Genomic DNA, 16,645 nt, shown 5'->3' with positions numbered 1-16,645 from the left:
AGCAAAATATATTTTGCTTCAGCTGAAGTAAAAAAGGCAGGGGTAGCAATCCTTATCTCAGACAAAGCAGCAGCAAAAATAGATAGCATTAAAAGAGATAAGGAAGCAAATTTTGTCTTCCTAAAAGGTACCATAGAAAATAAAGTCATTTAAATATTGAATATATATGCACCCAGTGGGACAGCACCCAAATTCTTTGAGGAGAAGCTGAAAGAATTACAGGAAGACATAGACAGCAAAACTCTACTAGTAGGAGACCTCAACCTCCCACTATCCGATCTAGATAAATCAAATCATAAAACAAACAAGAAAGAAATTAGGGAGGTAAATAGATTGTTAGAAAAATTAGACATAGCAAACTTATGGAGGAAACTGAATGGGGATAGGAAGGAATATACCTTTTTCTCTGCAGTACATGGAACTTATACAAAAATTGACCATGTACTAGGACATAAAAACCTAATGATCAACTGCAGAAAGGCAGAAATAGTGAATACATCTTTGTCAGATCACAATGCAATAAAAGTCATATGCAATACTGGGCCAAGGAGATATACACCCAAAGCAAATTGGAAACTGAATAAGCTCATCTTAAAAAATGAGTGTACCAAAAAACAAATTATAGAAAGAATTAACCATTTTATCCTAGATAATTATAATAATGAAACAACATAGCAAAACCCATGGGATTCATTCAAAGCAAACTCTCAGGGGATATATTATAGCTCTAAATGCGTATATGAATAAATTGGAGAAAGAGGAAATCAATGAACTAAACATGCAACTAAAAAAATTAGAGAAAGGACAAATCAAAAATCCCCAATCAAATACCAAATTAGAAATTTTAAAAATCAAAGGAGGAATTAATAAAATTGAAAGTAGAAAAACTATTGAATTAATAAATAAAACCAAAAGTTGGTATTATGAAAAAACCAATAAAATTGATAAACCTCTGGTCAATTTGATTAAAAAAAAGAAAGAAGAAAACCAAATCGCTAGTATTATAAATGAAAAAGGTGAACTCACCACCAATGAGGAGAAAATTAAAGTAACAATTTGAAATTATTTTGCCTAACTTTATGCCAATAAATTTGATAATCTAAGTGAAATGGATGAATATGTACAAAAATATAAGTTGCCCAGGTTAAATGAAGAAGAGATTAAATATCTGAATAACCCTATCTCAGAAAAAGAAATTCAACAAGCCATTAGTGAACTCCCTAAAAAAAATCTCCAGGGCCTGATGGATTCACAAGTGAATTCTACCAAACATTTAAGGAACAATTGGTTCCAATCCTATATAAACTATTTGGAAAAATAGGGAAAGATGGAACTCTGCCTAACTTTTTCTATGAAACCAATATGGTACTGCTACCTAAACCAGGAAGAGTTAAAACAGAGACAGAAAATTATAGACCTATTTCCCTCATGAATATAGATGCAGAAATCCTAAATAAAATCTTAGCAAAACGACTACAACAAGTCATCACTAGGATAATACATTATGATCAAGTAGGATTTATTCCAGGAATGCAGGGTTGGTTCAATATTAGGAAAACTGTTAGTATACTCAATTATATCAATAACAAACCTATCAGAAACCATATGATCATATCAATAGATGCTGTAAAAGCTTTTGACAAAATAGAGCATCCATTCCTATTAAAAACACTAGAGAGTGTAAGAATAAATGGACTGTTCCTTAAAATAATTAGCAGTATATCTGAAACGATCAACAAGTATTATACTCAATGGGGAGAGGCTAGAGGCATTCCCAATAAGATCAGGGTTTAAACAAGGGTGCCCATTATCACCACTACTATTCAATATTGTATTAGAAATGTTAGCATCAGCAATTAGGGAAGAAAAAGAAATTAAAGGAATTAGAATTGAGAAGGAAGAGACAAAACTCTCACTCTTCGCAGATGACATGATGGTCTACCTAGAGAATCCCAAGAAATCATCTAAAAAACTACTGGAAACAATTAGCAACTTTAGCAAAGTTGCAGGTTATAAAATAAACCCCCATAAATCCTCAACTTTCCTATATATGACTTGCAAGAAACAGCAGGAAGAGCTAGAAAGAGAAATCCCATTCAAAGTAACCTCAGACAACATAAAATACTTGGGAGTCTATTTGCCAAGACAGACTCAGAATCTTTTTGAAAACAATTATAAAACACTTCTCACACAAATTAAATCAAATTTAAATAATTGGGCACGTATCAACTGCTCATGGATTTGTAGAGCTAATATAATAAAAATGACAATTCTACCAAATCTAAACTATCTGCTTAGTACCCTACCAATCAAAATTCCAAAACATTTCTTTAATGAGTTAGAAAAAATTGTAAGTAAATTCATATGGAGAAATAAAAAGTCAAGAATGGCTAGGAGCTTAATGAAAAAAAATTCAAATGAAGGTGGCTTAGCACTACCCAATCTAAAATTATATTATAAAGCACCAGTCATCAAAACTGTTTGGTATTGGCTAAGAAATAGAGTGGTGGACCAGTGGAATAGACTAGGTGTAAAAGCAGGAGAGGATTATAGTAATCTGCTGTTTGATAAACCCAAAGAGTCAGGCCACTGGGATAAAAACTGCTGGGATAATTGGAAGTTAGTATGGAAGAAACTTAAATCAGACCAACACCTCATACCCTTTACCAAGATGAGATCCAAATGGTTACAGGACATAGACATAAAAAACAATACTATAAGCAAATTAGAAGATCAACGACTAGTCTACCTGTCAGATCTATGGAAAGGGGAACAGTTTATGACTAAGGAAGAGTTGGAGAACATCACTAAAGACCAATTAGATGATTTCGATTACATTAAATTAAAAAGTTTTTGCACAGATAAAACCAATGTAATCAAGATTAAAAGAAAAGTAGTAAATTGGGAAACAATCTTTACCACTAATGATTCTGACAAAGGACTCATTTCTAAAACATACAGAGAACTGAGTCATATTTTTAAAACAAAAAGCCATTCCCTAATTGACAAGTGGTCAAAGCATATGCAAAGGCAATTTACACATGAGGAGATCAAAGCAATTCATAGCCATATGAAAAAATGCTCTAAATCATTAATTATTAGAGAAATGCAAATTAAAACTTCACTGAGGTACCACCTCACACCTCTCAGATTGGCCAGTATGACCATGAAGGATAATGATCATTGTTGGAAGGGATGTGGGAAATCTGGGACACTATTACACTGTTGGTGGAGCTGTGAACTCATCCAACCCTTCTGGAGAGCTATTTGGAACTATGCCCAAAGGGCAACAAAAATGTGTATACCCTTTGACCCAGCAATACCACTACTGGGTCTATACCCTGAAGAGATGAGGAAAAAAGGGTAAAAACATTACTTGTACAAAAATATTTATAGCAGCCCTATTTGTGGTGGCAAGGAATTGGAAATCCAGTAAATGTCCTTCAATTGGGGAATGGTTTAGCAAACTGTGGTATATGTATGTCATGGAGCACTATTGTTCTATTAGAAACCAGGAGGAACGGGATTTCAGGGAAACCTGGAGGGATTTGCATGAACTGATGCTGTATGAGATGAGCAGAACCAGAAAAACACTGTACACCCTAACAGCAACATGGGAGTGATGTTCAACCTTGAAGGACTTGCTCATTCCATCAGCACAACAATTGGGAACAATTTTTGGCTGTCTGCATTGGAGAGTACCATCTGTATCCAGATAAGGAGCTGTGGAGTGTGAACAAAGTACAAGGACTATTCCCTTTAATTCAAAAAAAAAAAAACCCAGATGTCTTATGGTTTGATCTGGTTACCTCTGAGAATTCTCTTCTCTTTAAGGATATGATTTCTCTCTCATCACACCCAATTTGGATAGAGGTACAATATGGAAACAAAGCAAAGAATGATGGAGTGCTGTCTGTGGGGTGGGGGTGGGGGGAGGGAAGCAAGATTGGGAGAAAATTGTAAAACTCAAATAATATCTTTAATAAAAATTAAAAAAAAGAAATATAAAAAAGTAGAAAAATGAACAAATGAAAGTAACCATTTATACATCAAAATGGAAATTCTGAAGTCAAAGATGAAATTAAGAATTTTTTTTTAAAAAAGCAAACTAATAAATAAGAGTAAGTGTTGAGATTCCAGCCAAGATGGAGGAGAGAAGACAGGCAAACTGCTAAGCATCTCCTGTTCTTCCCTCATATAGAATATGAAACAAACCTCTGAATAGAAATTCAATCTACAAAACCCAGAAAGAAAAGGCAAGAGAAGAACTTATACCTCAGGATTTGTCTTCCCTGATCATGGGTGAGTCCGGCTACAGGGGGTGGACTCTGCTGGGAGCAAAGGACCTGAGAACCTGGATTAGCCTTAGATTATCCTGATTAGCAGCTGGGCAGGAGCCTGAGGGCCTGACAACCTGACTGGCATGATCAGCAGTGGGACTAGATTCTGGGCAACCACAGGGCTGTGTGCCAACTTGGGAGCAGAGGCATTGCTTGTGGCACTGACAATCTGGAGCTTGCTGGCAGGGCTGGAGGGAGAGTTCCTGTGTGAGAGAGCTGCTCTGGGCTGGAGGACATCAAAGCCCACATCTCTATTTCAGCTGAACCCTCTTGCCAGAACAAACAAAATTACAGACTACTTTTGCCCCAGGCAGAACATAGCAGCAGAACCATCTCAGCTGACAATAGGGAACAAAGACAAAAGTATTTAACAGCTTCAATCACTCCCTCCAGGCCAAGGGAGATGGCCTCAGTAAAGGTCACAGACTCTGAGAAAAGAACCAGCACCCCCTACTGGCCAGCTGGAAAAATTACACGCAATGAGCAAATCCTCTAACACCCCTACTGTCCAGCTGGAGGTATCACACTCAGTGTGTAAATCCTCTAGGGATCCCAACACCAAACTTCTGAGAACCTGCCCCTCCCCAACACAAGGTCTTAGGATAATGAAGAAAGGCCAGTGAAAAGGAGGTTCCATAGAAAAATTCTTAGAAGGAAAAGATCCTAACTCAGAGAGACCTAGAACCTCCAAGGAAAATATTACTTGCTCTCCAGCACAGAAAGACTTCCTTGAAGGAAATAAGGAAGGAGTTTAAAAATAAATTGGACTATGTGGGAGAGAGAATTAACACCTTGCAAAAAAAATTTCTCACAAAACCTCAATTGATCAAATGGAAAACTCTTACAAAAATAGAATTGACCAATTGGAAAAGGAGTTGCAAAATGTAAATGAAGAAAATTCTTCTCTGAAAAAAAGAAATGGAGTCTGTGGAAACTAATGACTTCATGAAACAGCAAAACCAAAAAATAGAAGAAAATGTAAAATACCTCATCAGTAAAACCACTGACCTTGAGAATAGATTGAAGAAGGACAACCTGAGAGTTATAGGCCTTTCTGAAAACACTGAAGAGAAAAAAAAAACCTGGACTTAATATTATAGGATTTAGTGATAGAAAACTGCCTTGATATCAAGGAAACAGAGGACAAAATAGTTATTGAAAGTATACATCAATTCCCTCTGGAAAGAGATCCTAAAATGAAAACACCTATTAATGTTGTGGCCAAATTCCACAACTATCAAATAAAAGAGAAAATCCTGCAAGCTGCCAGAAAGAAACAATTTAAATACCAAGGAGCCACAGTAAGGATTATACAGGACCTGGATGCATCAATATTAAGGGATTGAAGAGCCTGGAATGAGACATTCTGAAGAGCAAGAGAACAGGGAATACAGCTGAGAATCCACTATCCACTAAAACTGAGCCTTCTCTTGAAGGGGAAAAGGTGGTCATTTAAAGAAATGGGAGACTTCCAACATTTCCTCTTGAAAAGACCAGAGCTAAATAGAAAATTTGAACATCAAACAGGAGGTTCAAGAGATACATGAAAAGGTAAAAAAAATGGGGGGGGTTTAAAAAAAGTCCTGCTATCCAATAAGATGAAACTGGATTTATCACAGCATGGGAAAAATATTCTCATAACTCTTGAGAATTGTAACTGTATCAGAGAGAATATACTTAGCCAGAAGCGATGGACACTCATGACTTAGGCATGAGACTGCTATACAATGGGAAGCACTGGATATCCCCATTTGGAAGAAAGACTCTAATGATTCTTGAGAATTATAACTGTATTGGAGAGAATATATTTAATCAGAATTGATAGACATTCGTGACTTTTCTGTGACTCAGAATGATTTAAAAAAATACCTCCTTAAAAAGGGGGACAGTAATGAGATGTGAGGATGGAGGGAATTGAATGGGGGTAAATCTCATTACGCTAAGAGGCACAAAATACCTATGGTAATAGAAGAGAAGAAGGGAGGACGTGAGAAACACCTGAATCTTCCTCTCAGCAGACTTGATTTAAAGTTAAATAACCCACACACTCAACTAACTTAAGAAACATTTTCCCTTTCAAGTATTAAAAGGGGAAAAGGGGAGGGGGGATGGAGACAGGAACGGGGAGAAAAGGGGGAACTGACAGAAGGAAGGGAAGGGAAAAGGGAAAAAAGGGAAAGGTGAAAGAAAGGGGAGGGGTGGATATAGGAGTGCAAACATACTGAAGGGTGTGGTATTCAGAACCAAAATACTGGGGAATACAGAAAAAGGGAAAGAAAAGGGAAAATACAAACAGAGGGAAGACAGCATGGAGGGTAATAAAGAGTTAGTAATTATAACTTTGAATGTAAATGGGATAAACTCTCCCTTAAAACATAAGAAAATAGCAGAGTGTATTAAAAACCAGAATCCCACAATATGCTGCTTACAAGAAACTCATTTGAAGCAGAAAGATCAATATAGAGTAAAGGTAAAAGGTTGGAGCAAAATATATTTTGCTTCAGCTGAAAAAAAACAGGGCTAGCAATCCTTATTTCAGACAAAGAGCTGGAAAAATAGATTATTTTAAAAGAGACAAGGAAGGAAACTATATCCTCCTAAAAGTTACCTTAGACAATAAAATGATATCAATACTGAATAGGAATGCACCCAATGGGGTAGCATCCAATTTCATAGAGGAGAAGCTTAAAGAACTACAGGAAGACATATACAGCCAAACTCTACTAGTGGAAGAACTCAACCTCCCACTCTCAGATTTAGATAAAGAAACAAGAAAGAAGTTAAGGAGGCAAGTAGATTTGTAGAAAACCTAGAAATGATAGTCTTATGGAGGAAATTGAATGGGGATAGAAAGGAATACACTTTTTTCTGCAGTACTTGGCACTCACTCAAAAATTGACCATGTACTAGGGCATAAAAACCTAATGATCAATTACAGAAAGGCCAAAATAGTCAATACATCTTTCTCAGATCAAAATGCAAAATAATCATATGAATATTGGGCCAGGGTGATATAGACCCAGAACTAATTGGAACCTGAATAACCTCATTTTAAAGAATGAGTGGATCAAACATCAAATTATAGAAAGAATTAATTATTTCATCATAGATAATGACAATAATGAAACAACATACCAAAACCTATGGGATTTACTCAAAGCAGCTATCAGGGGATATATTATATCTTTAAATGCTTATATGAATAAATTGGATAAAGAGGAAACCAATGAACTAAATATGCAACCAAAAAATTGGAGAAAGAACAAGTTAAAAACCCCCAATTAAATATCAAATTAGAAATTCTAAAACTTAAAGGAGAAATTAATAAAATTGAAAGCAAAAACAATCTATTGAATGAATAAATAAAAGCAAAAGTTTGGCTATTGTATGGGAAAAAAACCCATTTAAAAGAAATAAACTCCTTTGAGCAAAAAAGAAAGTTTATTTTGACTTTTCTCAAGAAAAGAGCATAGTCCAAGTCTCGCATGGTAGTAAAACTCAAGGAGCTGCCCGGAGGTGACATATGGCCTAGCACGATTTCCCCCTCCCTAGCCCCCTCTCTTCCAACCTGATTGGTTAAGGTTTTCAGAGTTACAATCTTTACACAAAAAATCTACCCAGAAACAAAGAGGAGAATAATAGGATTTCATAAAATATTACCTCACCATCCAGATGGTGAGGGTATCAGAAGAAGAAGATTTCTAATGACCTTCTATTAAATGAATTAATATCTGTGTATGCAAGGTCTTCTAAGGAACTCTACTATCTTCTTAGTTTAGCATTTATCAAACAAGAGAAGGCAGGCTACTGTTCTCACATTCTATTATCAAATAGGTGGCTCACTAAGACTGCAAGATCTCTTCTCTGGAAGTATTTCACTATTTCCCTCCCTAACAGAATCAATGTAAGGTCTTCCTGGAAATAGTCCACTGTTTCACTCCCTAGCAGAATCAGGAGGCTGTCTGACTGGGAATGCAAGGCCTCTCTCCCTCTTCTAAAAATAGTCTAAGGGTAATAGTCTGCCTTTGTTTTAATAACTTTTAACCCTGAAACTCTTGCCTTTTGTGCTTTGGCACTGCTGGGTTGAGGAGCTTCCTTCTCCAGCTTCCATTGCCACCACCATGTCCACTGCAGCCTCCAGCCCGGCTCTGAGCCTGCGCCACCCATCAGCAACATGCCATCCCAGGGGATGTTCCAGTCTGTCCAGGTCTTTGGGTGAAAGAAAACTGCCACTGCAGTGGCCTACTGCAAGAGAGGCAATGGGCTGATCAAGGAGAATGGATGACCACTGGAAATGATTGAGCCTCGCACCCTGCAGTACAGGCTGTTAGAGCTTTTCCTCCTGCTAGGCAAGGAATGTTTTTCTGGCATAGATATCTGCATGTGTGTAAAAGGAGGGGGCATGTCGCCCAGATTTATGCTATCCAACACTCCATCTCCAAAGTCCTGGTGGCCTATTACCAGAAATATGTGAATGACGCCTCCAAGAAGGAAATAAAGAATATCCTCATCCAGTATGACCAAACTCTGCAGGTGGCTAACCCTTGACACTGCAAGTCCAAGAAGTTTGGTGGACCTGGGCCTGGGCTCATTACTAGAAATCTTATCGATAAGGCAACTGCTCGGATTATGGGTCTTTTTGTAATAAATTTGGTATATCAACTCTTGAGGTTTGAAAAAAAAGGAATATTAACTCTTAAGAGGAAATATTCCACTCACTATGGGCAATGTTATCCCCATCCAGAAGAAGAAAAACAAAACACAACACATATACACACATGTAACAACAGATGCCCAAAGACTTCTCTCTGGACCGCATAGCACTATACTGTTGAAGGAAAATTGGAGAGCATCAGTTCCAAACCCAGCATTTGAGAGAAAAGAAAACTGGCTTCAGCAAGTGAAGTGGCACACCACACCAGGATTAAAACAATTTTCCACTGTCTGAGTTCAGATACAATTGCATGTAGTTCTCTCTTAAATCTGAGGACTCTGATAAATGATCTTGAACTGACTCCCAGACTTGTCTCTGCCTTGTGGGAACATACCCCTGCATCTCCTACCCTTTACAATCATTCTGCAGCCCTCACTTACACTCAAAGTTAGAAAGAATTCTAGGGATCATTGAGTTCAAGTCTATCATTTTAGAGCAGAAGAAAAAAGGCTTAGTCACTTTAAGTGATTTGTCCAGGGTCACTCATCACGTGAGAAAGTATTTCAACTCAGACTTTATTGACTCCCATTAAAATAAATATGGAGACTTCATTGTATCAGTTCAGAAATGGTCTTGAAAGGGCATTCCCTATAGTCCATTTTGACTCTATCTCTCTGTGTCTATCTCATTCTCTTTGGCTCTCTCTGTATCTGTTTCCTGAAAAACTTTTTCTCCTTCTAATTCCCACTCAATTAATAACTAGTCATTTCTTCTTATCCTTTTATATTTATGATAATATACTTGGAATTGGAATTAATCCTAGGGACCATTGAGTTCAATTTTATTTGCCCAGTTGCAAATATTTATTCTGAATTTTAAATTGAATTTCACCTTAGATTATTCTAACATCTAGGAATGGTCCTCTATGACTGTCCTTTTTGATCCACATATTTCACCCCACTGTAGACACTTCAATTTCCTGTGGATGTTCCCTTTTGTCTCCTTCTTAACCTCAATCACAGATTTCCTCTAACTCTATCTGACTTTACTCCAAACAATAACAAATTGACATCCTTTTCTCTCCCTGGCATCCAGAGGTTCAGAAAGCTGAAGTGTCTTCAAGTATCATCAAATCAATCCCAATAAACATCATAAAAGATGGAGAAAACTGAGGTTTACAGTGGTCAAGTGACTTCTCCAAAGGAACAAAGCTTTTTATTGACTGTGTGAGATTTAAAAGCTAGTACTCAACTTCCAGCGGACTGCTCTAACCACTTTCTTTGTATGTGATCTGTTCTGTTATTGCCAGTTATTTTTGCCCTGGGCATTGATACAGAAAAACATGTGCTAAGGGGGGTGATTGGATCAGTTGAAGACAAACTTTGTAAATTTGTTTTTTTTTCATTGTTAAGGGAAGCTTCCTTCTTCCTTTATCATTTAATTTAGTCCAAATCTGAGGGCCTGACCTTCAACTTGATTTTGATTGCACTGTCTTCTGCTGGGGCAGCCAGGGAGCACAGGTACTGGAAACACCCAAGACCATCCTAAAAAGACCTCTCCCCCAAAATCAAAATCTCCAGTACCAGGACTTTGGTTACTCCCAGGTCACCACCCCTTCCAAGGACTCTGATGGAGAATTTAAGGAGATGGAGGAAAGGGCTCCGGCTCTACTACCTACCAGCATCCTGTTGAAGCCATGGTCAGCTGGCCTGACCAGTTCAAACAGCAACCCACCTGGTCTTCTCTTTAAACTCTTCTTAACTTTTCTATTATTTTTTTTCACTTTTAATTGTTATTGTTTTGATTGATTTTTTAATTTTTGCAAATACATTTTATGAAATTCTTTCAACATTTATCCATATGCATATGTATTTTTTTAAATTACAAAATTTCTTTCTTCCCTTCCTTCCCACCCCCTCCCCTCAGTGGCAAACAGTCAGGTTAATATTGTACATATACATTTGTGTTAAACATGTTCACAGATTAATCATTTTTGGCATGAGGAATTAGGATTAAGGGAAAGAAATACATGAGATTTTTTTAAGTGAATGTAGGGGTGGTTAGGTAGCACAGTGGATAAAGCATGGGCCCTGGTCTCAGAAGCACCTGAGTTCAAATTCAGCCTTAGACACTTAATAATATTTACCTAGCTGTGTGACCTTGGGCAAGTCACTTAACCCCATTGCCCTGCAAAAATCAATAACCAAAAAACAAACAAAAAAGTGAACAGAGTATTCATCACATTCTAAAGATTTTTTTTTTGTTTTGTTTTGTTTTCCTTCATGTGGATGGGGATAGCACTGTCCATAGTAGGTCTAATAGGGTTATCCTAGCTCTCTGAACTATTTCCCCCCAATTTCACAGTTCTCTTCTTATCTACGTTATTGGTTTTATTGATTCTAGTCCTTAAATTTTATGTAATCAGCATTTGTTCTATTTTTTTAGAGTTTTCAAAATATAAAGGAGTAGGATATTTTTACACCTATTGAAATTATGATATGTTTTTGTTATTTATTTTTATGTAATTGTTTTCCTACTACTTTACCACCCTAGCATTTGTGGCATGAATTCAACTTGGGTATACTGAAATTCTTCTTGATGTACTGTTTTTGTCTCCTTACAAGGCAACATTTTATTTAAATTTCTTGATTTTGTTTATCACTGGTTTCACTGTCAAAACCATACTTTTTCTCATAAAATAATTTGGTTGAGTTCTACTTCTGTCTATTTTTGAGAAAATTTTTGTATCATAGGTATGAATTGAGCTTTAAATATTTGATAGAATTAACTTGTAAATCCATCTGGCCTTGATCTTTTTTTCCCTTTGGAATTTTACTAATGATTTGCTCAAACCTTTTTCTGATATTAGATGGGATAGGATCTCTTGTCCTTGTTTTCTTCATTTGTGTAATTCATTTTTTTAGAATGCAATGTAAGAAACCATGAAGGGTCACACTCCAGAGAAGCATGGAAAGAATCACAAGAACTGATGCTAAGTGAAGGGAGCAGAACCAAGTTCTCTTGTACATGTTGAACACATTGTACACATGAACAATAACATTGTGAGTTGACAAACCATCCTGCAACCAGCTCCTCTCAGCAGCCCAGAGAACCAGAACTACCCTAGGAGACCTGTTATGGACAATACCATCCATATCCAGATGAAGAAAATAAAAAAAAAAAACCAAATTCTGAATGAACACTATGTTCACCTTTTTCTTATGTTTTTCCTTACTATCCCATGGATTTCTTTCTTTTTGCTTAGTCCTAATTCCTCATATTGAAAAAGACCAATATATAAACTTTTTTAAAATTTATTTTCATCCATTTATACAGGTATATTAGCAAGTTACAAAGTTTCCCTCCACCCTCCCTTCCCACCCCCCTCCCCTCAGTTGGGAACAGTAAATTTACATATATATTTTGTTAAACATATTTACAAATTAATAATTTTGGACATGAGGAATTAGGATGAGGGGAAAAAGATACATAAGATATAATTTTATATAGTGTCCATAAGATTCAATAGGGTGTTTTTTTTCCTGTGTGTTTTGATTTGTTTTGCTTTTCCTCCTCTGGCATGGAATAACATAATCCATAATCTTTTGAAAATGGTTATTCTAGTTCTCTGGACTGCCAAGAGGGGCTGCCTCCACAAGGTTGTTCATTTCACAATGTTGATGTGTAAATTGTTCTCTTGGCTCTACTCCCCCTGCTCAGCACCGGATTCCATAAGTCATTCCATGCTTCTCTAGAGTCCAAACATCCATTCTTTCCTATAGAATAAGAATATTCCATAGTATTCATGTACCATAACTTGTTTAGTCATGCCCCAACTTATGGTCATACCCTCAATTTCCAATTCTTTGCAACTACAAAAAGGGCTCCCATGAATATTTTGGAACATGTAGGACTTTTTACATTTTTGACAGTTTCTTCTGGATATACTCCCAGAATTGGAATTGCTGGGTCAATGGGTATGAACAGTTTTATTGCTCTTTGGGCATATTTCCTTATTGCTCTCCAGAAAAGTTGGATCCCTTCACAACTCCACCAGCCATGCATCAATGTTCCAATCTTCCCACAACCTCTCCAACATTGATCATCTTTGTTTTTTCTCATCTGGGCTAATATAATAGGTGTGAGATGATATCTCATTGTTGTTTTAGTTTGTATTTCTCTAATCAATAGTGATTTGGAGCATTTTTTTCATATGACTATATATAGCTTTAATTTCTTCATTTGAAAACTGTCTTTTCACATACTTTGATCATTTATTAATTGGGGGATGATATGTGATATTACAAATTTGACACAATGATCTATATATTTTAGGAATAAAACCTTTATCAGAAGACCTAGTTCTAAAGATCATTTCCCAGCTTTCTGCTTTTCTTCTAATTTTGGCAGCATTATTTTATTAGTGCAAAACCTTTTTAATTTAACATAGTCAAAATCATTCATTTTGCATTTTATAATGTGCTCGAACTCTTGTTTGGTAGCAAATTTATCCCTTTTCCATAAATCAGATAGATAGAATATTTTTGCTCTATTAATTTATCTATGGTATTGCTCTTAATTCTAAATCCTGTGCCCATTTTTACCTTATTTGGTATAGGGTGTGAGATGTGGATCTATGCCTAGATTTTGCCATACTTTTTTATAGTTTTTCCCAACAATTTTTGTCAAATAGTAAGTCCTTATCCCAGAAGCTGATGTCTTTGGGGTTGTCATACAGTAGTTTGTTGTACTACATTTTCTTTTTAACCTGTTCTAATTCACTGATCCATTACTCTATTTTTTAGCTAGTACCAGGAAGTTTTATTGACTGCTGCTTTATAGTACAATTTTAGATTTGGTAGAGCTAGGCCACCTTCCTTTACATTTTTTTTCTTCAGTTCCATGGCTATTGTTTACCTTCTGTTGCTCCAGATGAATTTTGTTACTATTTCTTCTAGATCGGTAAAGTATTGATTTGGTAGCTTGATTGGTATGGCACTGAATAAATAATTTAATTTGGGTAGTATTCTCATTTTTATTACATTAGCTCAACTTAACCATGAGCATCTGACATTATTCCAATTATTTAGATCTGACTATACTTCGGTGATGAAAGCTTTATAATTGTGTTCATACAATTTCTGGGTTTGTCTTAGAAGGTAGATTCCCAAGTATTTGCTGTCTACAGCTATTTTAAATGGAATTTCTCATTCTATTTCTGGTTCTTGGGATTTTATATAATAATAGGAATGCTGATGTTTTATGTGGGTTTATTTTATATACTGCTACTTTGATGAATTTGTTAATTGTTTCAAGGTGTTTTTTTAGATGATTTTCTTGGGTCCTTCTAGGTATACCATCATATCATCTGTAAAGAGTGAAAGCGTTGCTTCCTCATTGCCTATTCTGATTCCTTCCATTTCTTTTTCTTTTCTTATTGCTACTGCTAGTGTTTCTAATACTATATTCAATAGTAATGGTGGTAGTGGGCATCCTTGTTTCACTCCTGAATTTATTAGAAATGCTCTGAATCTATTCCCATTAAATATAATATTTGTTTATGAGTTTAGATAGATGCTATTTATTATTTTAAAGAAAACTCCATTTATTCCTATACTTTCTAGTGGTTTTAATAGGAATGGATGCTGTGTTTTATCCAAGTCTTTTTCAGCATCTACTGAGATAATCATATGGTTTCTGTTGGTTTTACTGTTGATATGTTTAATTATGTTGAATGTTTTCCTAATTTTGAACCATCCATGCCTGCCTGTTATAAATTCAACCTGATAATGGTGTATTAATCTAGTAATAACTTACTGTTAGTCTCATTGCTAAAATTTTATTTAAGATTTTTGCATCAATATTCATTAAGGAGATTGATCCTTAATTTCCTTTGTCTATTTTGGTTCTTCCTGGATTAGGTATCAGAAACATTTTGGTAACATAATAGTAATTTGGTAGAACTTTTTCCTCTCCCATTTTTAAAATAGTTTATGTAGAATAGCAATTAATTGTTCCTTAAATGTTTGGTAGAACTCACTTGTAAATCTATCTGGGCCAGTAGACTTTCTTAGGGAATTTATTGATGGTTTCTTCAATTTCTTTGTCTGAAATGGGGTTATCGAAGTAAATTATTTCCTCTTCTGTTAATCTGGGCAATTTGTATTTTTGAAAATATTCATCCATTTCACTCAGGTTGATCAATTTATTGGTATACAGTCTGGCAAAGTAGCTCTGAATTACCTCTTTAATTTCCTCCTTGTTGGTAGTTAGTTCACCCTTTTTTTCAATACTGGTTCTTTGGTTATATTCTCTCTTTTCTTAATCAGATTAACCAGAGGTTTCTCTATTTTATTGGCTTTTTCATCAAACCAGCTCTTAGATTTATTTATGAAATCAATGGGTTGTTTTGCTTCTTATTTTATTAATCTCTCCCTTGATTTTTCAAAATTTCTAGTTTGGTATTTAATTGCAGATGTTTAATTTGTTATTTTTTTTAGCTTTTTTAGTTGCATACCCAAGTCATTGATCTCTTCTTTCTCTATTTTATTTATATAGGCAGTTAGATATACAAAATTTCTCCTCAAAACTGCCTTGCCTGACACCATAAATTTTGGTATGATGTCTCATTATTATCGTTTTCTTGGATATAATTATTGATTATTTCTATCATTTGCTGTTTGATCCAACCATTATTTAAGATAGTTATTTAATTTCCAATTATTTCTTTGTTTATCTTTTCCTGACCCTTTATTAAATATAATTTTTATTGTATCATGGGCAATAGATTTGGTAGAGCTAGGCCACCTTCCTTTACATTTTTTTTCTTCAGTTCCATGGCTATTGTTTACCTTCTGTTGCTCCAGATGAATTTTGTTACTATTTCTTCTAGATCGGTAAAGTATTGATTTGGTAGCTTGATTGGTATGGCACTGAATAAATAATTTAATTTGGGTAGTATTCTCATTTTTATTACATTAGCTCAACTTAACCATGAGCATCTGAAGTGTGTATTTATCATTTATCATTTCTGTCTTTCTGCATTTGATTTTAAGGATTTTGTGCCCTACTACATAGTAAATTCTGGTGGAAGTGCCATGTACTGCAGAGAAAAATGTATATTCTTTTATGTCCCATTAGGTTCACTCCAGAGGTCTATCACATCAAGCTTTCCAAGATTTCATTCACCTTCTTGACTTCCTTTCTTGTTTATTTTGTTGTTAGATTTATCTAGTTCTGAGAGAGGTAGTTTGACGTCTCTCATTATTAAAGTTTTGCTGTCTATTTCTCCTTATAGTTCACTCAATTTTTCCTCTAGGAATCTAGACTCTATCCCACTAGGTGCATACATGTTCAGTAATGATATAGCTTCATTTCCAATACTGCCTTTTAAGAAAATGTAGTTTCCTTCCTTATCCTTTTTAATGAGATTGATTTTTGCTTTTACTTTGAGATTAGAATTGCCAACCCAGATTTTATTTTACTTCAGCAGAGGCATAATATATCTTGCTCCAACCTTTTACCTTTTCCTTGTATGTATCTTTCTGCTTCAAATGTGTTTCTTGTAAACAACATACTGTAGGATTCTGCTTTTTAAGCCATTCTCCTGTTTCCATTTTATGGGACAGTTCATCCCATTTACATTTAACAG

The 16,645-nt window shown here is 35.4% G+C and overlaps 1 long non-coding RNA gene and 1 pseudogene across 10 annotated transcripts in view; one reads left to right on the top strand and one right to left on the bottom strand.

Moving 5' to 3' along the window:
- Nucleotides 1-16,645, bottom strand: part of LOC141497619 (uncharacterized) — a 160,705-nt gene that overhangs the window by 101,938 nt on the left and 42,122 nt on the right. The gene's annotated exons all lie outside the window — the stretch shown is intronic.
- LOC141501355 (small ribosomal subunit protein uS9-like) lies at nucleotides 8,512-8,953 on the top strand (annotated as a pseudogene).

The sequence above is a fragment of the Macrotis lagotis genome, chromosome X, assembly GCF_037893015.1.
Source record: "Macrotis lagotis isolate mMagLag1 chromosome X, bilby.v1.9.chrom.fasta, whole genome shotgun sequence".
Taxonomy (NCBI): domain Eukaryota; kingdom Metazoa; phylum Chordata; class Mammalia; order Peramelemorphia; family Peramelidae; genus Macrotis; species Macrotis lagotis.
The sequence above is the reverse complement of the archived record's forward strand: the minus strand, read 5'-3'. Positions and strand labels throughout refer to the sequence as shown.